This window comes from Acinonyx jubatus, chromosome B2 (genome assembly GCF_027475565.1).
Source record: "Acinonyx jubatus isolate Ajub_Pintada_27869175 chromosome B2, VMU_Ajub_asm_v1.0, whole genome shotgun sequence".
NCBI lineage: Eukaryota > Metazoa > Chordata > Mammalia > Carnivora > Felidae > Acinonyx > Acinonyx jubatus.
The window spans coordinates 77,974,790-78,000,458 of NC_069385.1; the positions used below are offsets into that span (position 1 = coordinate 77,974,790).

Sequence of the window (25,669 nt, forward strand, 5' to 3'; positions counted from 1 at the left end):
TTTATTAATTAAATCAATCTAATTCTAATCCTCACTTCCTGTGACAGCAATAAATTCTAGATCTCCTGTTTTGCATGGCTCCTTCCTCCTTCCTTGGTTCAGATTCCAATGCCAATCACCTTAAAACTTGTGGGAAAATAAGAAGAGTTACTTGCAATCAAAACATAATGACCATTATCAGCATTCTTATTAAATAATGATACTGTCAATTACTGTATCTGACAATGTGGTCTAGACAGGCTGTGTAGATGATTTTCTCTCATCTGACCACAGGTTAACCTTTCAACGCTCACCATTTCTGTTAAGTCCATAGCCTTAGTAGCAAATTTGTACAGGCATTTATGTAACCATCTTCTTACAAGGTCTTGCTAGCTCTATGTTGTAGAGACACTGAGATACAAAACTATAGGGGATATTTTCACTCTCTGTGCTATGTATATAGAAACTCCTGGAATGATACAATATAGCAGATCTGTCCATGCTAGTCTGTGTGAATAGGGCAGAGTCTCTACCTTTCCAAGAAACCAGAAACTCTAGTCTATCTCTCCCAATACTGGGGAAGTGATTCTCCAGCGATGTGCCAATTCCTCTGCCCTCTTAAAACAATAACATCAAATCACCTCTTCTTTGAGGAAATCTGACCAAATCCTTTGGTGGACAAAAAGCTTTCAGAACAAAGCCATGCTCTGGGTCTATCTGCATGTGTGTGCAGAAGGTTGTCTCTAGAACAATCTTCCCCTACTTGGCCAGAACACACATTTAGAAAGAAGGGCTATCAGTACATCTAAGTAAATGTAGCCTCACAACTCAAGACTACAAGGTCTAATCTTTCTTCCTTTTAGGGAGTTGGGGAAAATACCTTGGTATGTATGTGTATATATATGTGTATATATATACTTATACGTATATATATATATATGTGTGTGTGTGTATATATATATCTCTCACAGCTTTTTAAACAATTTAAAACAATTTTTAAACATGTGACATTAAGTAAATGACATGGCACTATGGTCATCTACATATTTTATATTTAGGGGAAAAATCCCTCAAATATTCAGAGAAAAATGCTAATTAACATGGAGAAGTTTAAAGTTTTTTTTTTAATCTTTAAAAAAACATTTTTTTATCTTTTTTTTTGTTTTATTTTTTGAGAGACAGAGACAGAGTGCTAGTTGGGGAGGGGCAGATAGAGAGGGATACACAGAATCTGAAGCAGGCTCCAGGCTCTGAGCTGTCAGCACAGAGCCTGACACAGGGCTCAAACCCATGAACCATGAGATCATGACCTAAGCCGAAGTCAGACACTCAACCGACTCAGCCACCCAGGCGCCCCTAAAGTTTTTTTTTAGACAGATAATAACAATACAGGACAAAGTAGACATTTTAGGTGTAAATAGAGAAAAAAAGTTCTGGGAGTTAGAATTATCTGTAAAGTGAGGACCAATGACTCCAAATTTACTGTGATTTGAAAATATCTAGAATATCCAGTCCAGAAATATATCTACATGTATGCCATCAATGAATTTTACTAACAAAGACCCAAAATCTATTGAATGAGGAAAGTCTTATCAACAAACAGCATTGTGAAAAGTTGATAAATGAATGGAAAATTAACCTCAACTTCAAACTTCTTGCTACACACAGAAATTAAGTTGAAATGGATCATAGACTTAAACATAAAAGTTAAACCTATAAAACTTATTGAATGCATCATAAAAAAAATTTGTCCTAATAGAAAAAGCAAACAATTCTTGAAACATAAAAGGCATTAGTCGTGAACAAAATTGATCATTTGGTAGGCATAATAATGGTTTCCAAATATGTCCATGCCTTAAGCTCCAGAATCTGTGAATATTACCTTACATGTGAAAAGGTACTTTGCAGATGTGATAAAGAATAGAGACCTTGAGTAGGGAAATTATCTGGTAGGCCCAATCGAACAAGAGTGCTTAAAAGCAACTGGGTCAAAAAAGAGTGAGACAGAAGGAGGAAAGAGACATTCACAGTGTTAGAGGGACTCAATCCATCATTTCTGGCTCTGAAGATGGAGGAAGGAGTCATGAGCCAAAGAATGCAGGAAATCTTTGGAATCTGGGAACCACCTTTGGTGAGCAGCCAACAAGAAAATAGGATCCCAGTCCTTACAATTGCAAGGAACTGAATCCTGCCAACAATGCTAATGAACAAGGATCAGATCTCTCCCCTGGAGCCCCCAGCAAGGAATGTAGCCTGCTGACCTCTTGGTTTTAGCTCTTTGAGACCCATGTTAGATTTATAGAACTTTAAAATTGTATATTTGTGTTGTTGAAACTGCTAAGTTTGTTACAGCAGCAACTGAATGTAAATGTAGATGAATTAGACTTCATCAACATGTCAGAGGATGGGCTAAATGGGGGATGGGAACTAAGGAGGGCACTTGTGATGAGCACAGAATGTTGTATGTAAGTGATGGACCACTAAATTCTACTCCTGAAACTATATTACACTACATGTTAACTAACTATAATTTAAGTAAAAACTTGAAACAAACAAAAGTGTTAAACTTCTGCTAATCAGAAGTCACCATTAAGAAGATGAAAAGGCAAATCACAGTAGGAGAAAATATTTACAATACATATATTTAACAAAAAACTTTGATCTGAAATATAGAAAAACTCCAACAAATCAATATCAAAAAAGAAAAACAACTACATTTTAAAATTTATATTCAGGGGCGCCTGTTGGGCCCAGTAGGTTAAGTGTCCGAATTCGGTTCAGGTCAGGACCTCATGGTTTGTGAGTTTGAGCCCTACATCAGACTCTGTGCTGACAGCTCAGAACCTGGAGCCTGCTTCAGATTCTGTGTGTCCCTCTCTCGCTGCCCCTCCCCCATTCACACTCTGTCTCTCTCTGACTCAAAAATAAACATTAAAAAAATTAAATTTGTTTTCATTTTATTTTATTTTTTATCTTTAGTTTCAAGTGTAAAATACAATGATTCAACAACTCTATACATTACTTAGTGCTCATCATGATAATGTACTCTTTTTTTTTAAGTTTATTTATTTTGAGAGAGAGACCCTACACCAGTGAGGGGTTAGGGGGCAGGCAGAGAAAGAGAGACAGGGAGAGAATACCAAACAGGAATTATTTGTCAGCACAGAGCCTGAAGCAGGGCTTGATCCCATGAACTGTGGTATCATGGCCTGAGCCAAAATCAAGAGTTGGACACTTAATGGACTGAACCACCCAGGTGCGTCATGATACTTAATCCCATTCACCTATTTCACTCATGCTCCCACCTACCACCCCTCTGGTAACCACCATCTTGTTCTCTATATTTGAGTCTAAATTTCTTAATTTGTCTCTTTTTTCTTTGTTTTGTTTTTTAAATTCCACATGAGTGAAATCATGTGATATGTGTCTTTCTCTGGCTTATTTCATTATACCCTCTAGACCCATCCACATTGTTGCAAATGACAAGATTTCATGCTTTTTTATGGCTGAGTAATATCCCTTTATATATATACCACATCTTCTTTATCCATTCATCTACTGATGGACACTTCCATATCTTGACTATTGTAAATAATGCTCTAATAAACATAGGGGTGCATGTATCTTTTTGAATTAGTACAACCACAGTTTTTTCACTGGGCAAAGAACTTGAACAGACATTTATTAAAATAACAGATGCAAAGACCAATAAGACGAAGTTGACCTTTATTCATCAAGGAAATTAACACAACATATAATACTATTTCATACCAACAAAATGACTAAATTAAGAAGACTGACACTGACAAGTATTGTCAAGAATGCAGAGAAACTAGAACTCCTGCACATTACAGATACCAGAATAAAAATGTACAACCACTTTTGAAAGAAGTTTGTCATTTTCTTAAAAAATTAAACATATACCTCCCCAGAAATCCCTTGACTATATAGTTACCCAAGAAAAATGAAAATACATATTAAAAAAGAAAAACTTGTTCATGAATGTTCACATCAGCTTTATTTGTAAGTGCCTACTACTTGAAACAACTCAAATGTTCATCAGCAAAAGAACAGATAAACAGGGGTGCCTGGGTAGCTCAGATGGTTGAACGTCTGACATTGGTTCAGGTCATGATCTCGCGATTCACGAGTTCGAGCCTCTGTGCTGACAGCTCAGAGCCCGAAGCCTGCTTCAGATTCTGGGTCTCCCTCTCTCCCTATGCCCCTCCCCAACTTGTGTGCTCTCTCTCTCTCTGTCTGTCTCTGAAAAATATATAAAAACATTTAAAAAAATGAACAGGTAAATAAAGTATGGTCACATAATAAAATATTATTTAGCAATAAAAAAGAATGAATAGTAGTTCAACAAGAGTTAAATGGGTAAATTTCAAAGTATTATGTCATACACACATTATGTCATATATATTATGTCAAGACACAAAAGAGTACAAAATGATTCCATTTATAATATATGGAATATATATTATTCCATTTATTTTATATATATATGTATATATATATATACACATACATACATATATAGTCAGATAATAGAAATCAGAAGAGGGATTGCCCATGTGAGTGACTGGAAAGATCAACAAGGAAGCTTTCTGGGATGATAAAAATGTTGTATATCTTGTTTGGAGTTGTGGTTACATGATTTTATGTATTTATCATAACTTGAATCATACTTTTAAAATGTGTGCATTTCACTGTATATAATTTTACCCAAATTCTGGAAACTTTGACAAGGAGTATGTGTATATTAGAAGTGGAATAGGTCAGACATTTTGAACTTATGAAATACTTAGGAGAAAATTTGTTGAAAATTATTCATTCAACAAATCTTTGTATTAAGAAAATATTATTAGATTCAACAAAAGCAATGACAGGTCATCATGGACACTTCAAATTATATAGCTCAAGAAACAGAACAAAACAAAAAAGGTTATGGCACAGTTATTTTGAGATATACTATACTTATAATAGTTATAAAATTCAACAAGATGAACATAGAGACAACTTCCCCTGTCCACTGTCTTATTACCAATCTCTTTAAAAAACATACAAGAAATCAAGACCACATTGAGATACAACTTCATACTGGTCAGAGTGGCTAAAATTAACAACTCAGGAAACAACAGATGTTGGCAAGGATGTGGAGAAAGGAGAACTCTCTTGCATTGTTGGTGGGAATGCAAACTGGTGCAGCCACTCTGGAAAACAGTATGGTGCTTCCTCAAAAAATCAAAAATAGAGCTATCCTATGACCTAGCAATTGCACTACTGGGAATTTATCCAAAGGATATAGGAGTGTTGATTCGTAGGGGTACATGTACCCCAATGTTTATAGCAGTGCTATCAATAGTAGCTAAATTATGGAAACAGCCCAAATGTCCATCAACTGATGAATGGATAAAGAAGATGTGCTTTATATGTACAATGGAATGCTACTTGGCAAAGAAAAAGAATGAAATCATGCCATTTGCAACAACATGGATGGAACTGGAGAGTATTATGTTAAGTGAAATAAGTCAGAGAAAGACAGATGATCACTCATATGCAGAATTTGAGAAACCTAATAAAAAACCATAGGGGAAGGGAAGGAAAAACAAGTTACAAACAGAAAGGGAGGGAAACCATAACAGACTCTTAAATACAGAGAACAAACAGGGTTGATGGGGGTGGGAGGTTGAGGGGGTAGGGGAGGTGGGTGATGGGCATTGAGGAGGGTACTTGTTGGGATGAGCACTGGGTGTTGTACGTAAGTGATGAATCACAGAAATCTACTCCTGAAGCCAAGATTACACAGTATGTTAGCTAACTTGACAATAAATAAAATCCATCCATACATACATATATACATACATACAACAAAAAAGAGAGACTAATTTGTCTTATTTACAGTGTATTGTCACCACCTATTAAATTCTTTTCACATATGGGGTGCCTGGGTGGCTCATTTGGTTAAGTGTCCAACTTCGGCTCAGGTCATGATCTCACAGTACGTGGGTTCAAGCCCTGTGTTGGGCTCTGTGCTGATGGCTCAGAGCCTGGAGCCTGCCTTGGTTTCTGTGTCTCCCTCCCTCTCTCTCTCTGCCCCTCCCCTGCTTGCACACTCTCTCTCTCTCTCTCAAAAATAAATAAACATTAAAAAAATTGTGTTTTAAGAAGAAAATTCTTTTCACATGATATGCTTCAAACTGTCTAATAAATAAATATAAATAAATAAAATATTCTGTTTCAGAAATGTATGTTGGTGAGGCAACAATAAGGCTTTCAGTGTCCTATGAGCTGGAATATATTTTGTCCTATATTTTGCTTATGCAGGTCTCATTGTGGAGTTATATGTCACATTTCATTTAAAAACAGAGAGGGAGGCAAACCATAAGAGACTCTTAAATACAGAGTACAAACTGAGGATTGATGAGGGGCTGAGGGAGAGAGCAAAATGGGTGATGGGCACTGAGGAGGGCACTTGTTGGGATAAGCATTGAGCATTGTATGTAAGCAATGAATCATGGGAAACTACCCTTGAAGCCAAGAGCACACTGTATACACTGTATGTTAGCTAACTTGACAATAAATTATATTTAAAAAGTAAAATAAAAAAATAAAATATTTTAATGTTAACATTTAAAAAATCATTTTCTTTGTATTATAAAAGTAATATTATTGCACAAAATTCAGGCATATTGGAAAGTCTAATAGGGAAAGAAAAAAAATTTATCTAGTAGTCAGTCCAGAAATAACCACTGTAAATACTTTTGTTACATATTTACCAAGGCTTTATCTATGCATAGAAATATATTTATATACAATCACAGTAAATGACCATATGTATTTATACTGTTTATAACTTTCAGCATACTGTGAAATTCCATGTTAGAAATGATAGATAAGGAACGGCAATTGAAGCATTTAAAAATATTTAATGGCTACATAGCATTCTTTGTAAGGAAATGTCACAATTTATAAACAATTCTTTGATTATATATTTCATTCTCCTTTTATTGTTATATTGCTATTCTATACAATACTGTGATGCATAATACTTTATAGACTACTATGTTACTAAAGACTGAGAATAATCAAGAAAAATTTTTGTGAAGAGTTCAGAAAAATTGAAGAACATGATAAAATGATCTCAATTGTTGAAGCATCTTGGGGGATAACTATACACATGTGAATGTGTGTGTGAGAGGGGAGGACTCAGAACTTACAGTGAGTGCATTAAGAATCTTCTCTTCCTGTAGTTTTACTTTTTTGTGTGTAGTGGGGAGGACAGGGGAGAAGCATTAAAAATGAACATTACAGAGTTCCCCAGTGGAGAAAAAGAAGGTTCCAAAAATATTGTATACAACTTCAGAAGTTTGTTCATGAAGCAAAATATTGGTTTGGCCTTGCTGAAAGCATGAAGCTATGTAAACGGCATCCATGCTAAGCCCTTCAGCTTCATTAAGCACTAGTTGGTAGAGTTGGTTACTTCCCAGTCAAAGACAGCCTTCTTTGGTCACTATCCAGCATCCACTTCTTGAGCCCTTTCAAAGAGCAGAATCAGTGGGGATAATTATGCTGGTCAGAAGAGAAGACTTATTAATGTTGCCAAGTATATGGAATAATATTCTGTGGTGAGTGATTAAGGAAAATAAAACATAAGAATCTTGAGACATTTCTCTTTGAGATCTTACACAGATTAGAGGCATCACCTCTTGTCCCTTTGATTCTCAAATGCCCTGACAAAGGAGCTATGGCAGTGTAGCTCTATATTCCACAGTATGCCATTTCCCTAAAATATTCACTGGTATATTTATGGCATGTTGTTTTCTTCATCATTAGCATATATTTCATATTGATGTGCTTCTCTAGAGATTTAATAATTTAAAAGAGCACCATATCCACATTTCTACTTAGCCATTCATAGTCATATTATCCGATTTCCCCATTTTACATTAACCCAAGAAACTTCTAATTAAACAAGAAGAAAAGTCAAAATATTTGTATCATATAGACAGTTTTTCTGATTTTTCTTAGAACCACAGTTAATAAACTTAAACCAATGTTATCAAGCCAAAGCCTACTTGTTTTATAATTCAATGTTTTCAATCAGTTAGTGTGCAGTTTTCCCCAAATTCACTTAGCATATAAATATTTTCTAGTTACTTTTTTATTTATCATAACACTTTTTGAACTATAATCCCGATTTTTAAAAAAATCCCTCATATCTTTTTAGACAATTTCTAAGAATAAATTATGGACTGATACAAACCTAAATTTGTCAAAGTGGACAGGCAAAGAAAATAACTATCAAATATGGTAATAAGTATAATATTTTATGTTATAAAATAACATTAAAATTTTTTTATTGTTTATTATTTTTGAGAGACAGAGAGACAGAGATAAAGAGCAAGCAGGGAAGGGGCAGAGAGAGAGGGAGACACAGAATTGGAAGCAGGCTCCAGGCTCTGAGCACTCAGGACAGAGCCCAATGCAGGGCTCGAACTCGTAGCAAGATCATGACCTAAGGTGTAGTCAGCCACCCAATGAACTGAGCCACCCCGGTGCCCCTAAACCAACATTTTTAAAGACAAAGATAAGACAATTTGTGTCACAGAAAACGATGCAGTTTTTTGGTCACTTAAAATTAATTTTATTAAAAAAATTTTTTTTTCATTTCTTAAAGTATTCTATTTTTTTAATATAATTTATTGTAAAGTTGGCTAACATACAGTGTATACAGTGTGCTGTTGGTTTTGGGTGTGACACAGTTTAACAATATAACTTTGAATAATCATTACATCAAAATATTTCTTATTGCTGTATTATAACTCTAGGATCTTCTCTGTGTCATCTTGTTTACATTTTCCCACTCCTCTACACCTATGTAAACATAAATGATTAAGTCTGCCCCTCAATATCTAGAATAAATAGTATAATTTGAATTGATAGAAATTCTCATGTTGCAGTTAGTGAGTTTATCTTTTATAAGGTATTTTCAGGTATTTATTGCTTCAAATTAAAAAAGGATTGTGAATTAAACATCTATATTTCTGATACATATACTCTCATTTTGTTTAAATAGTTGCCTTTTGTTTAGGAATTTCTTAGAATAATGACTAGTTGGCAGAACTGTAGAAGATAGGAGCTGTGATGCACTACTGTTGGGAATAAAGGCTTGTGTGACCATTCTAGAGAGCACTCTTTGGGAACTTAATTGAATATGTATATACCACTTAACTCAGAAATTCTGCTCCTGGGTACAGACTCAAACAAATTCTCAAATAGGTACCTAAGTAGACACATGGTGGAATGTTCACTGCCACATCATATTTGATGTCAAGGATTTGGAGGCAACCAATCTTCTCCCCATCATCAGAAGGCTGTATAAGTAAGGTATCATGGATACAATGTGGAGAATTATGAAGAAGTTCATGTCAATGAACTAAATGTAATCATAAAAATAAAAAATATGGATGTATCATTTTTAAATGTAATGTCAATTAATAAAAGAAAATGAAGAATGAGATAGAAAACATGACCTAATTTCCATAAATTAAAAATATATCTATACAAAATAAACATACCAAATTTTCAAGAACACAAATTAAAAATCCTATCTATTAAGTATATTAGAATAACTGACTCTAAGTGGAAAATTGTTATATGCATATTCTATTTAATCTCTACATGTATGTGTGCACACAAATGCATATGTTTTTCAACCTCAGAAGGAAGAATAAAGTTAAAGATGAAAAGCTCTATACTTGAAGTCCCAATTCAATAATAACAAAATGAACTAAATGAATCAATGATTAATAGAAATGATTAAAACTAAGAAAGGACGTAGTATAATTTAGTCATTTTTGAGAACCATTCTATCTCAGCTGGGTTTTATGCAGTTGCTGACCCAAATCCCTCAAAATTCCAAACAAACCAATGAAAAGTGAAAGGTTAAAACCTTAAAAAACTTTCTTTAATACACATATGCCAATCTAAAGATAATCATATTTTGACATGTGTGGTTTCTAAAAGAAATTTTCCACATTATAGCTTTTTTTCCCAATGTCCTTTTCTTTCTTCAGAGACATAGATGGTCAGAGCAAAATATGAAAAAATAAAATTTTCTGAGGGAGAGACACCAGTAGGTTCTCTATGAACCAATAAATATGGATAAAAGGTGCTAGTGTTACCTCATCGCTCCCTCTGTTAGCCGTGAGTGATGTAGAGATGGATGCCAGAGAAAAGTCCAATAAATTTGGGAATGTGAATAACATAGCTCATTGTTTCTCTTAGCAGTGAAGACATCCTCTTTGAATTAGTGGAATAATCTGAAGCCAAGTTTCCCTCCACTGTAATAAGATATAATTATGTTGACATGGAATTAACTCTATTACAGGACATTTACTAATAGTAAAAAAAATAGGGTAGATTATGGGACTATTAACCCCCACTGACCTAAGTCCCCACCAAACTGCCCCTTAGGATCTGTAGTAGGCAATTATTCAATGCCCCCTTCCAAAGATGTCCAAGTCCAAATCTCTCGAATTTGTGGTTATTATAGGCTACATGGGAAAGAGGAAATTAAATTGCAAATGAGATTAAGGTTGCTAACTAGCTGACCTTATGATAAGGAGTGATCCAGGATTATCAGAGTAGGCCCAATGTAATTACCCGGTTCCTTCAAATTGAAAGAAGGAGGAAGAAGAGAATCAGAGAAAGATATGTGACTGTGGAAGCCAGGTCAGAGAGATGCTATGTTGCTGGTTTTGAAGATAGAAAAGCATTAAGAATTAAGAAATATAGACAACCTCTAGACACTAGAAAAGGCAAGTTAAATGGATTCTCCTTTAAAGACTCCCTATGGGAACACAACCCTACCAACAATTTTAGCCAGTGAGATCCATGAAGGACTTCTAACTACAGAACTAGAAGATAACAAATTGCATTCAATATTGAGGCAGTATGCTCCAATTAAAAGTCAGAGATAATCACAATAGATAAAATAAGTATACCCAACTATATTTCACCTACAAGGGAAGTATTTTAAATATAAACACACAGATAGATAAAAGTAAAAGAATGGGAAAATACGTTCCATTTAAGCAATAAGCATATGAAAGCCAGAGATGGTATATGAATCACATAAAAAAGACTTGATTATGAGGAGTATTACCAAAGATAATGAGACATTTCACAATGCTAAAGGGAAAACTTTATAAGTAAGACATAAAGATCATAAATAAGTACACATCTGATTATAGAGCATTGAAATGTTTGAAACAATATTTGAAGAATTAAAAGAGAAAACAGGTAATTCCATAATCATGGGGGTAGATATTGATACTTTTCACTCACCAGTTTATAAAGCTAGAACCAGAGTAGTAAGACAGAAGAATTGAATATCATTTTCTACTAACCATAAGTGAGATATTTATAAAACATACTCCTAGCAACTGCAAAATAGATACCCATTCAAATGCACATAGTACATTTAACACGATAGACCATACACAGGGCAATTAAAAAAAAACAGTCTTGATGAATTTAGAAGGATTACATTCATACAGAACATGTTCAATAACTACAAAAATTAGAAATTAAAATTGATTTAGAAGTTAATAACAATAAGATATTTAGAACTACACAGATTTGCAAATTAAAAATAAAAACACACATACCTAAATAATGCACGTGTAGGAGGAGGAAGTTAGAAAATATTGTTAGTGAATGAAAATTACAGCACAACACATCACCATTTGTGAGAGGCTGCTAAGCTGCATGCAGAGGAAAACCTATAGCTTTAAATGTTTTTATAGAAAATAGTAGAAATCTAAAACCAATGATCATGAGTCCTCCACAAGAAGCTAGAAAAGAAAAAGAACAAATGAAAGGCAAGAAGAAGGAAAATTAAGTCAAGAGCCCAAATCAACAAAATAAAAACACAGACAGATAATAGAGAAAATAAACCAAAATTGAATTCGTTGGAAAGATCAACAAACTCAGTAAATCTCCCCCTAGGACAGATCAAGATAAAGAAGGGAGGGCATAAATCACATTACCACAAATCAAAGAGTTTATCACTATAGATCCTACAGAGAGAAAAGGAAGTAAGAGAATGTTATTAACAACCTTATGCCAACAAATTCAACAGCATACAATACATGGAATTCCTGAAGTGACATGCAATGCTAAAGCACACTCGAGAAGAAGAAATATATGTTGCATCAACCAATTTCAACTGCTCAGTGACATTCTCCTGCAGTGAGCGAGAATGCAAAGGGCTGATCCTGTGAAGGGTCTGTATGAAGCTGTCAAGGGTTCAGAAGGTAAGTACCAGGAGTTGTGAAGTCCTGGTTGGGGTGTTGGCAGCATCCAGACTGGATTGCTGGATACAGTGTGGGAAAGTCTGTTCTGCAGAGACAGGTTCCAAGGCATCCTCTCTGAGCTGCCCTCTCGGGGGAAAGTATCTTGACAGGTTCTCAGGTGATTCACTAAGGTGTGTTGGGTGTCCAGCACCCAAAAATGTAGAAGACAGTGTTTCACCTGTTAGGGAATTGTCTATTTTCCAAGGAGAAAGTAGCAAAAAGTAGGACCATCGAATATTGTATACTGCAGCAGTGCTGGGACAATTGATGCTCAATGAATCCCACATAAAACAGTGTCATCTCTCTTAGTTCTACATTTTAATATCTAAGATACACTAAGAGTTCAATACCAGACCTCTTCCCATATAACAAAATGACTTAAATTGCAAGAGAAATGACTGTTTCTAGAGTTTATATCATGTACCCAAGTATTGTGCCAGGAACATCATTTATTGTCTATTCCTTATAAAAAGCCAGTAAGGGGTATATTTCATTATTTTCAATTTCTAGAGAGGAAAAAAAGGCTCAAAGAATATAAACTTGCAAAGTCCAATGTAGCTGGTGTTGGGGTCAGTTGAGAGGGCTGTCTGATCCGGAGCTCACACATTGTACCACCCTGCAGTGTGTGAAATGTATCCAAACTTTAGAGGAAACAAAGATTTCTTCACAAAGGTGAGCATTTCTGGCATCTGGTTAAGCCCAGAAACAATTACTAACCTGGACTTTCTTATGATGAAGTCATGTGATCCAAGCAACCATTCTTTTTAATAGCTTGTTATGTACAAATTCTGTACTTAGTAAATATTTTTCTCTTTAAGAAATGAAGAAAAAGAAGAAATATATAACCTTAAGAACTGTATATTATATATATTAGGAATCTTCCCGCAAATAAAGCTCTGGGCTAAAATGACTTTACTGGTAAACTCTACCAAATATTTAAGGAAGACATGAAGGTATTGCACACTTTCTTCTATAAAACAGGAGAAGTAGGCGGGCTTGACTGACACAGTTGGTGGACTGTGTGACTCTTGATCTTGGGGTTGTGAGTTTGAGCTCCACACTGGGTATAGAGATTACTTAAAAATAAAATCTTTAAAAAAAGAAGAAAGAAAACAAGAGAAGTAAAAATCCTCCCAACTCATTCTATGAGGCCATTATTCTGATACCTTAACCATACCGAGGTATTATAAGAAAATAAAATTACAGACCAATATATTTCATAAACATAGAAACGAAAATCCTTCAAAAACATTAGCAGATTAAATTCAGTATACAAAAATAGTAATTCATAATGACAAACAAGAATTATTCCAGGAATGCAAGATTAGTTTGTCATTTAAAACTAATTGATACATTGGGGTGCCTGAGTGGCTCAGTCAGTTAAGTATCTGACTTCGGCTCAGGTCATGATCCCACCATCCGTTGAGTTCAAGACCCTAACTGGGCTCTGTGCTGACAGCTCAGAGCTTGGAGCCAGCTTCAAATTCTGTGTCTCCCTCTCTCTCTGCCCCTCTCCCGCCCCTCTCAAAAGTAAATAACCATTAAAAAAGTTTTTTAAACTCACTGATATAATTCACTGAATTAACAGAATAAAGGAAGAAAAACTGTATGACCATCTAAATAGATGTAGAAAAAGCATCTGACAAAACTCAACATCCATTTATAATAAATGTCTCAACAAACCAGGAATAGAAGTGAACTTTTTCAACCTAAAAAGTGGACCTTTATGAAAAAAAGTATGGCAAATAGCATACATAAATGTGAAATGATGTACCCTTCCTTCCTAAGGTTGGGAAGAAGGCAAGGGTGTCTACACACTCGCTTCTTTGCTATTATACATCATTCTAGTGGTTTCTAGACATTATAATAAGACAAGAAAAAACATAACTGACATACTGATCAGGAAAGAAGTGGTAAAACTGAACTTAGTGAGGTCATGGGAAATAAATTTAAATTTCAAAAGGGGAATTTAATTTTTTATATACTAGCAGTAAATATTTAGAAATTAAACGTCCCATGTGTAATAGAGCCAAAACCAAAATACTTAAAAATATATTGGGCAAGTGTCTAAAATACATGCAAAACTTTCACACTGAAAATATTGCTGGGAAAAACTAAAGATGCAAACACATAGAGAAATATACAATGTTATATACTGGAGAATAATATTAAGTTTTTATTTGAATTCCAGGGGTTTTTTAGTTAAATTCCAGTTAGGTAACATATAGTGTAATATTTAGTTTCAGGTGTGCAATAGATGTGATTCAACACTTCCGTACAACACCCACACAACACAACACGTTCCTTAGTCCCCATCACCTTAGTGCTCATCACAACAAATACGTTCCTTAGTCCCCATCACCTTAGTCCCCATCACCATCCTCCTGTCCACCTCCCCTCTGGTAACTATCAGTTTGTTCTCTGTAGGTAAGAATCTGTTTCTTCATTTACCTCTCTATCACTTTCTTTTTTGAGGGGGAAACAATATTTTTAGAATTTCACTTTTTCCAAATGTATTTAAAAATTTTTTTAACGTTTATTTATTTTTGAGACAGACAGAGACAGAGCATGAATGGAGGAGGGTCAGAGAGAGGGAGACACAGAATCTGAAACAGGCTCCAGGCTCCGAGCTGTCAGCACAGAGCCCGATGCGGGGCTCGAACTCACGGACCGCAAGATCATGACCTGAGCCGAAGTCGGCCGCTCAACCGACTGAGCCACCCAGGCGCCCCTCCAAATGTATTTTAAAATTAAATTAATTCCATAAAAATTCTAGCATTTTATATAAATTGACAAATGGACCTAAAATTTATATGGAAATGGCTTAAATGCAAATGGCTTAAAATAAACAAAGCAATTTTAAAACACAGTAGAATTCTTACACTACTTGAATTGACATCTCCTATGAAACTTCAGCAATGTATACAGTGATATAGGTGAAATGATAGATCAGTGGAATAGAATAGAGTATAAAAAAAGATACTGACACATATGGTCAATTGATTTTTCACACAGGGGCCCAGGCACTTCAATGGCAAAAGGAGCCTTCAAAAAATCGCAGGAATACCTGGATATCCGTAGACTTTTAATTGTACTGCACACAAACACAATACTTGAAATGGGTCAAAAATTTCAATGTAAACCCTAAAAAATATTAAAATCTGAAAAAAAGGTAAAATTGAACCTTATCAAAATGTCAAGGTTTTTTTCTTACAGCCACCAATAAGGAAACAATAAAGTGTTTCCTAGAAGGAGAGAAAATATTTGTAAATTATATCTGACAAAAGATTTGTATCCAAAACACATAAGCAAAACTTGTAATGCAATATTAAGACAAATCACCTTATCAAAAAATAGGTAAAATATCTCAAAGAGAAGGTGTAAGAATAGACAGTAAAGATGTTTTAAAAATGTTCAACATCATTGGACAATCCCCATGATATGGCTAAATTTAGAAAGACTGACAAAACAAGTGTTTGTGAAGATGTGGAGTAACTGGAAATCTTTTATACTCTGGCTGGATATCAAGTTATCAGTTCCTTAGAAAAGTTAAACATATGACTGTTTGACCCATCCATTCCACTTCTAGGTATTCATCCAAGAAAAATGAAAACATGTTATCTATGAAGGTTTGCAGAAACATACACAGTATCTTTATTTATTATAGGCTAACCTTGGAAACAACCCAAATGTCTATCAATAGATGAATGTATAAACACAATTTGGCATACCCATATAAGGGAATCCTGTTCAGCAATAAAAAGGAATGAAGTAAATCCAATAACATAGATAACATAGATAAATCTTAAAATAAATGTGCTGAGTAAGAGAACCCAGACACAAAACAGCACATTCTGTATGATTTCACTTTTAAAAAATGAAAATCAATTTATATCAACAAAAGGCAGATCAGCTCTATTGAGTCAGGATGAAAGGAGGAAAGGATCGCAAATGGAGTGAATAGAATATTTTCAGGGAGATGGAAATATTCTGTATTATGATTTTAGTGTTGGTCTCACGGGTATATATGACTCAAAATTATGAATTATAGATTTTAAATAGATGCAATTTATTAGTCCTCAATAAAGTTGATAAGAGGAAAAAAACAATAAAAATATTAACAGTTGAAGCAAATATAATCCAAGAAACTGAAGACAAATCTGTAAGAATATATTAATTGAAACAATGGAAATGGTCTCACTTCCCAGGATACTGTTTATTCAGAGAAAGGCCGCTGATCCCCCTGGAAAGGGGTACATAACAAGTTAGATTAAAACTGAGCTGTAGCTGTGCTGCAATCCACAGCACCCTCCACCTTTTTCCAGTATGAATCTTTTTACCATTCCTATAATAGTCATCCAAGAACTCAGCATTCTCTTCAAGGAACTTGCTCCCTATTCAGCAAATGAGTTTGTTTCTTAACTCAGAAAATTAAGACCATCAAGTATGAGCCTCCTTTAAAATTCTTCAAATGGAATTAAAAGGTCTCCATCATCTGGTATGGCTTACCTCTCCAGCATTATTTCTTTTGAGTTTCACTCTAGCTTCCTATTACTGTTCTCTCAACAACAATATCTCCATGCCTCGGTTACCCTCTTCTCTTGCCTTCTTCTCGTTATCTCTGGTGAATAACTGCACATATTTCAAAACTCCCATTTCAGAGGTTTTTCTATGCAGTCTTTCTAATTTCTGAGCTGGAATTCATCACTCTCTATAAGGTGATCCCATTGCAATATAGACAGATTCTATCATTGAATCTATATTCAATTATATTATTCTCTTTTTATTTTTCCTGATATATCATGAGAGCACAGGACAGATTATTTCATGTTTATCCTGTAACTTGAACAGTGCCTGGTATATTTTAAGAGTTCAATATATACTTGTAAAAGAAATTAATGACTTTAGTAACTTCAAGTTTACTATATATATATATATATATATATATATATACACATTTATAATCTAATTTAAGTCTCACACAACCATTTGAGCTCTTCTCAGTCACCAGGGAATCCAGGGACCTGAACCCAAGCCAGATTCCAGAAGACCTAGGTATACAATGAGATGGGATTAGTCCATGGGCCATTGAGTGTGCTGGGGAGTGTCATCAAATAAGCATGACTTCCTACTGACCTGTGAGCTGGACCCAGGCACTGAGAGGCTCCTCATGCCATCCCCTGTCCTTGGACTGTGAATTCCACTTGCCTTTCTTAGAGGCTGCTTCAAAGACATAGCCTGGAGATAGTGATGTGATATTGAGAACACATGCATAGTAAAGTGATTGAATCCAGTTAAGGCTTCTTTATAAATTTTTAAGATTTGGCAAGCAGGTGCAGGTATCCATTCCTCTTACTGCTACCCAAGACAAGTCTCATCTGTAAGTTTCCTTTGTTTATCCAAACTTCCACTTAAAATTCTTGAGTGGCCTGCCTCTTCCTTTGGTCTCTCCCTGCCCATATGGGGGCCAGTTACACTTGGGAAGTTCTAGAGGAGATTACAAACCAACAGAGAATCTATGAAAGCATGCAGGAACAGACATGCCATTATGAACCAGGCAGAGCATCCATATGTAACATAACTAGTAGAACAGAGACATCAGAACGACAGCAGTGATTTCAGAAGGGCAACTTGTGAGCCAGACCTAAGCTGGTAGGCTATGCCCCACGTGCCTTTGACAGAACAAAGTGGCCTTGAAAACAGGTGGTATTGAAGTAGTTATATATTCTTTAAAAGCTTGGGTGGCAATCCTATGGGACAGCGATTACACATGAAAAATTTATAAAACTGAATTACCCAAGGTTCCACAAGTGAAAAGAGGCAGAGCCGGAACTTGAAGCAATGCTTGTGATATCAAATTTATGATTTTCCTCCTACTAACTAATAATGCCTTGCTTCAAGGAAAGAGACTTGTGTACACCTTGCACTGAAAACAAAAGGAGAAACAAAGCAATAGATGCAGATCCAGGAGGGCATGATTTATATAACTAAAGGGATAAGAACATTTCAATTATGATTGAACAAGTGTCAAGTGCTATAAAGAAGACTAAGAATATGTCACTGAGTTACAATTTCAACAGTGACAAATGATAGGACATCTATTTTTTACATCCATCTGTAAGCATGATACTTCCCCAGGTGCACATATACATAACTCAAGTCAAAAATGTACTTTTATCCCTAATTGATACGTAAAACTAAAGGACCCTTGCAGACAAGCATCCTTCTTTATCAAGATCGCATTAACATTCTTTGCATTCCCTGTACACCTACACCGGGACTCACATTTCCACCCCCAGAGGTTTTTCCTCTCAGGAACACTGCTTCCAGTGGCTTTATAGGTTATTATTGTGGTTATGCCTTTGGTTAAAGTATGTTGTCCTCATGAGATCCCTAGCTACAGAATTTGGGCCTTTTCCAGGCAAATAAATTTTGCCTGTGAGAATTGCGAACCACCTCATATAATTTACTTCTCTTCTCTTGCTGGAAGAAAAATACTGAGTTATCAGGACTCTCTTCTGACTCTTCTTGGATTCTTGAAATCTTGCTATGTCTAGGATACTACCTCTACCACACTGAAGGTATTATAAGGCTATGGGATATCTTCAAAGAGTGGCATATTCTTTGCTTTAGGTGACTATTTCCTGTTGACTGGGGGAAGGGGACGCATGAAAATATTAACATATTTCATATTTATATCAGATGGCTATGTCAGATTCTTTTAGATGTTATGGAACGAAGACTCTCAAATGGAGAGTTAGAGTGCCATCCTTTACTCTGTGTTGGATAAAAATACCAGATATGACCCAGTATCGGGAATTCTGGTGGTACCTTGGCAACTCTAGAAGCAATCTTGCCAGTACTTTCAACCACTACACTGATCCAACCACTTCCTAATTAAAAGTCATTTTTCATGATTAAATCATATTAAGCTGTTGATATTTTACGGTATTAAACCCATAAAAGCAGATATTTCATATATTTTGGCAGAATACCACTGCTACTGCTAGCAGCTTTCTGCTTTCTCCTCTTTGCTTCATGCTCTCTCCTTCTTTATTATTCTGATTGTCTTCCAACTTCTCATTTGTTGTAACTTCTGCTTATTGATTTCTCTGTGTCTTGTAGCTCATGGGACAGTAAATCATTTGTCTCTGTTTATTAATGACATATCTTGCAATAAATGATTTTTGGCATACTTGATCATACTTTTAAAAAAAAATTTTTAATGGTTATTTATTTCTGAGACAGAGAGAGAGCATGAGCGGGGGAGGGGCAGAGAGAGAGGGAGACAGAATCCGAAGCAGGCTCCAGACTCTGAGCTGTCAGCACAGAGGCCGATGCGGGGCTCGAACTCACAAACCCTGAGATCATGACCTGAGCTGAAGTCAGCCGCTAAACTGAGCCACCCAGTCGCCCCTAATTGATCATACTTGAGGTAGAGCACACTCTTTGGGTAGAGTTCTCATAGCAGGCCATTCCGTATTCCCTATCCAGCCTATAGGTGCATTGCTTCTCGGACTGGTGCCATTCCTGTTTACTAGTACAACATTTGATTGCCTATGAAGCATAAGCAGGTATGAAGGGGAGCATTGAAAGTAGCAGGCATTAGAGATGGTTACTCTTTTTTTTTAAGCTCTTTTTATAGTTGGAGAAAAATATATCCTCATTTCTCAAGGTCTCAAACCACATTTCTCCAGAGGTAGTCATATTACTTTGATTCCTTTTTCCCCCTTCTCTATGAATCAATGGGGCACGTATTCAAATGACCCCATTAAAAACACATGAAATAAAGAACCCTTGACAGTCTGCTAGGCCATAGATTCAATTATGATTTATCTCTTCACAAACGTCGTGTATTTTAAAGATGACTTACACATTTCCCTTTCATTTTCTTCTTCCCAAAATGGGGTTTCCCTACATTGAAGTTTTATCCCAATCAGTCCTCAGATATTTAAGATCAATAATATATATTTAAATAATCTTTGAAAACTTTATCCAGACTGAAGCAGTTTAGAATGGCCATCAGCTTTTCTTTGCTTTAACACAAACGATAGGTCAAGCAGTCTCCAACTGAACCATGTCTAAATAAGTCTGGCTCTCTCCTCTCATTGTTACTGCTTGGCAGGCTGAAGGCCCCAAGGTCAGGTCATGGCCCCGTCTTTCCAGAGTATGATGGAGCCTGAAGTCCGGCTTTTCCTTCACTCCCTTCCAGACTGTTTAGTTGCTTTTTCTTCCTCAATGTGGCCAGATGGACTTTTTTATATCCTGCACTCAGCACTGTTTGGATTCGGGTTTTCAAGATGAATCCAAGTTTAACCTCTCAATGTTACAGAATATTTCCAAGGAAAATTTTTTCCAACCACTTTTGTGCATTTAAAATGTCTAAATAATTGTATTTAAAAAAAAAATAATTGCTTCATCCAAACTTCCTCCTAGCTTCATATCTGTATCTAGTGGACATGAACATAGCACACACAGAGGCAGAATTCTCCATGGATTCAACTCATGCTTAGTTAAAATGAAAGAAAAGTCAATTAGAAGAATATATTTTATGTAAGAAACACATGGAGGCAATTGGGGGAAAACAGAACAAAGAATTATTTTCTCATGATTTACTTTTATCAATTATGGTACAAAATCTTGGTACTCTTTTTTTTTTTTTTCAATTCTAAGCAAAGTGAGTAGATTTCATCCTTTTTCTGCTTCATACCTAGAGATAGGGCATCTGATCTATGTGACATGCTACATCTATAAAGTAGTTCACTAGGATTATCCTACAGATTTAACAGACTGCAAGTTATTTGCAATTTCAAATGTTAACTGCAAGTTGACCCTGTTTTGTTCCACTGTTTGCATGCCTAACGGTTAGAATTGAGACTCTTTTTATAGGTGAAGAACATTAAAATCTTAAGTGACTATTAAGGGTATTGGGGTAAGGAGAGGGGGACACCGAGTCTGCAGTACAGAATTTGTGGTTCCCTGTCTAATGTTTTTTTTCATGGAACTTCATCAACATGGACCTTGGATGGGACCCTATGGATTGCCTTTATTTAGAGTATACGAGAAGTGAAAATTTACTTCTTTCTTGCCAAACAACTAGATTTGAACAAATCTCAAACTACCTCTAAGAGGGAAGCATTGTGTTTTTTTAGCATCCTGAAGGTATCTGTTAAATTTTGAGTGCCTTTATCCTACTCTTTTGAAATCTGAGCTGAAGGAAAGCATCAACTTTGTTTATTTTGGTTACTTACGTTTATTATTTAAACTTAGCATGTTGATAGTTCCAGGGAGATTTGGATTTTAGATATTATTTCCAATGGTGGATTGAAAGACATTATTCCTTAATAAAATAATTTAATAAATCAGAAACTAGGTAGTAGAAGTGTCTGAAGACAGAGGTTCCTGCCAAAATACTAAGCCTGTTAGGATATATGCTCTCCAAAATGGCAGAACCCCTTCATTTTTGGATTGACACACATTCATTAAAAATAAATTAATGTTCCCATCTGGTCTGACTCATTTGATGAGAACAAGAAGTTCCTCTAAAAGTACAAATAGGCATGGGGTTGGATTTGTACAATCTTCCTAGGTCTAAAGACCACAGATATAATTCTGATGTGTAACTAAAATATTCTGAGCAGAACATCAGCACTCCCACTTATGTGTGAAGATATTTATTGCCCTGGATTATGCCAAAGATCAATTGAATTTTTTTTTCTTTAACAGCTTTCTCTTAATCAATTTTCAAAACTAACTCTGTTCCAAGATCAAGTGTTATATTATTAAGGGATGGATAAAGGTGTTCTGTGTTCATTCTGACTCATTTTTACAAAAGTAGTGGTGGAATTCATAAATAACTTAATTAAAATGTAAATTCCTTCAGCAGGGTTCTTGAAACAAGTAGCTCTGAACTTCCTCCATTCTCTAAGCCCTCTGTGGGTTGCATGTTACAATCTATAGTCAGAAAAGGGAGAAGGTAATGAAGAAAGAAAGAAAGAAAAAGAAAAAGAAATATATACATACATATATATATATGTATGTATATATAAAGAAATATATACATACATATATATATATGTATGTATATATAAAGAAATATATACATACATATATATATATATGTATGTATATATATATCTCCAAAGTTCCCAATAACCATAGTATACTTGAAATACTGTAAATCAAGTTTATTTATTATTCTCTTTTAGGCGAGGAAAAGATTATCTTGATTTTTATGTCAGGCAATCAAAATTCTCTTTCACTTCTCAAGTTCTTAAATTACTTTCTATTCCCATTTTAATCTCTTTGGCCTTCATAAAATACAGTTGTCTTGGCAGAATTAATATAAAGTTATTTTTGGTTTTTTTAAGCACTTAATTCAGGAGTCACATTTTCAAAAACATATATAATATAATGCATTAACTTGACACTCTATGCATAAATTGAACCTTACACATAAAAGTATCTTGATTATTCTTATGAACAATCTCAAATTGGCATGTAAAGTGAGATTTCCATTGAGTCAATGTTTTTAATTCTCTCTGTCAGCATATTTCAAGGGAAAAAGTTCATGAATGATAAGCCAAAGAGATTTGCCAATTCTGACAATGTATTTTTCTTCTTTCATAGAAGAACTAGGAAAAGAATTGTATACTTGTGTGAGTTATTTTTTTGAAACCTGATAATATCTTTTTCTGAGAAAGACCATATGTAGCAACCACAAAGACATGTGCGAAAGGAAGTGAGTGTGTGTTATCAAGAAAAAAAATGTAGACAATATAGACAAATTACCTTTCAAATGTAATTTTATCCAAGTACATAAAAGAAATTTTTTACCCTGTTATGAATTTGAAAAATAGATTTAAACTTGGTTTCAATTAGTACCGATTCTTGGGGGGTGGGATAGTAAGTTCAAGATTTCTAATAATCTCTCATTCTGAGGATCAAGAATTTTATCATAAGAAATCAGAGCCAAGTTATAATCTATAAAGAAAATAGTCTTATTTAGTTTTGGCTCCAGGTTTTCTTCACTAAAGAGAGCCAACATTTCCTTCCAAGGGACTTCTAGGATACAACAGGCCTAATGTTTTATAACGTGGCTACATGTCTATATGTACAGTTTAAAATCCATGAAAATGTTGCTTTTAAGTCAGGGTCCCTGAAATGGACTTAAGGAAAGAATGTGATTACAGATGTTTGGCTGGCTGCTTAGTCGGGGTCTTCTAGGGGTAATACTTTAATTGAATAACACCAACTAAGGTCTAGTCTTCCACTTAAGACATTTAGAAACTCAATTTGGTAAGTACATTCTGAGATAATCAGTCTCTCTTGGACTGGTTCATGTGAATCCAATTCATAAGAGACTTAGGAGTTATATTTAGTCTCCTTCTCTGTGCTCTAGGCACTCTGGACTTTGTCCTGCCAAATATAATCCCACCTCACAGCTCTTCGACTATATCTTCCCTATGTCTGAAATTCTCAATCTTCATATCTCTGTTTCGTTTGGTCTCAGTTGAAACATTGCTGCCACAGATGGCAGAGAAATGCCATCTGACTACCCTATCCATCATAACCTCTCCCTGGATTCTTTGTTCTTCTAACTTACTTTACTTTTCTACATAGCACTTAGTCGTACGAGAAATATTATTACTTATTTAGATTTTCTACCAAATTAACCTCCCTTCCCATTAGGATATATATCTCATAAGGACACTTTTGTCTTTTTCCCCTGCCTGCCCCAACACTAAGAAAAACAGAAAGCTGATGCTCAATATATTTACAGGCAGGAAGAGAAACTAGGCATAACCTTTGATTTTTCCCTGTTTCTGCCCATAAAAACAACGCAGTAACTAAGATAGCAAAACATAAGCTCACACACAGCATATGTAAGTTAAAAAGTGACCCTACCACAAATTTCAAAATATGAGTAGTCATATGCAGGCACAAATCCTACGTGATATGAGCAGCTATTGAAAGAAACCAAGGGAAGGCAAAGGGACTTCTGCAGTCCTCAAAGCTGGAGAACCTAGAAACTGCCAACAGATACCTGTTCATTATTTATTGACTCTGTGTGCAAAGTCCAGTAAGCCAATAGAACCCCAAACTGGGAGGGGATACTGGAGGCTCCGATGTAAGGGTACAAGGAGACCTCTGGAAAGCTAGATTGTTCTAAGCTAAAAGAACACTAGAAAATAATCAAAGAATTTATGCTGGCTAAATTTATGTGTTAATCTGACTAGGCCATGAAGTGTCCAAATATTTGGTCAGATATTATTCTGAGTGTTTCTGTGACGGTGTTTTCGGATGCCATTAACATTTAAATCAGTAGACTGAATAAACCACACTGCCCTCCCTAAGGTGAGTGGGCCTCATCCAAATATTTGAGGGCCTGAAAAAGAGAATATTCCTCCTGCCTGACTGCCTTCAAACAGTGGGTCTGAAGGGAAACAGTGGGTCTTCCTGGATCTCCAGTTTACCAGCTGCAGACGGGGAACTACACCATCAGTTCTCCTGGGTTTCCAGTTTGCACTTCATCCTGAAGTTCTTGGGACTTGTCAGCCTCCATAATAATGTAAACCAATTCCTTACAATATCTCTCTTTAGCTAGATGATAGATAGATGATGGATAACACAAATCTCCTATTAATTCTGTTTTTCTAGAGAATTCTGACAAATATAATCCTCTTCAGAACAGAGTCCAACTGAAGAATAAAATTGAAATTGAGACCGAAGACATTCTAGAGATAAGAGAAAGAGAAGCTCCACATGGAATTGCTATAAGAGGGGAAATTATAAAGATAAGTTCAAAGACGCAAATGTAACAACTGAAAACCAACCCTAGAACCCTATAGCTACAAATTGGTCTATTATCTTTTTTTTAGTGTTTATTTACTTATTTATTTTTGCATTAGGCAATGGTATTTTTTTTTAAATATAATTTATTGTCAAGTTGGCTCACATACAATGTATACAGTGTACTCTTGGTGTGGGGGGTAGATTCCCATGATTCATCACTTACATACAATACCCAGTGCTCATCCCAACAAGTGCCCTCCTCAATGCCCATCAACTATGTTCCCCTCTCCCTTGCCCCTCCCCCCCATCAGCCCTCAGTTTGTTCTCTGTATTTAAGAGGCTCTTATAGTTTGCCTCCCTCCCTGTCTGTTTGTAACTATTTTTTCCCTTTCCCTTTCCCTTTCCCCATGGTCCTCTGTTAAGTTTCTCAAGTCCTGCATATGAGTGAAAATATATGATATCTGTCTTTCTCTGACTTATTTCACTTAGCATAATATCCTCTAGTTCCATCCATGTTGCTGCAAATGTCA

At 35.4% G+C, this 25,669-nt stretch overlaps 1 long non-coding RNA gene across 5 annotated transcripts in view; it reads right to left on the bottom strand.

The window, feature by feature from the left end:
- LOC113598785 (uncharacterized) overlaps nt 1–25,669 on the bottom strand; it is a 603,234-nt gene that overhangs the window by 90,305 nt on the left and 487,260 nt on the right. For 2 of the 5 annotated variants that reach the window (XR_008298499.1, XR_008298502.1), the window contains 2 exons: nt 17,481–17,582; nt 17,315–17,395 (listed from right to left, as the gene is read on the bottom strand). The exons of the other annotated variants lie outside the window; for them this stretch is intronic. This is a non-coding gene — a long non-coding RNA (uncharacterized LOC113598785). Of the gene's footprint in view, nt 1–17,314; nt 17,396–17,480; nt 17,583–25,669 lie in introns of those variants that run through there. 5 annotated transcript variants of the gene reach the window in all.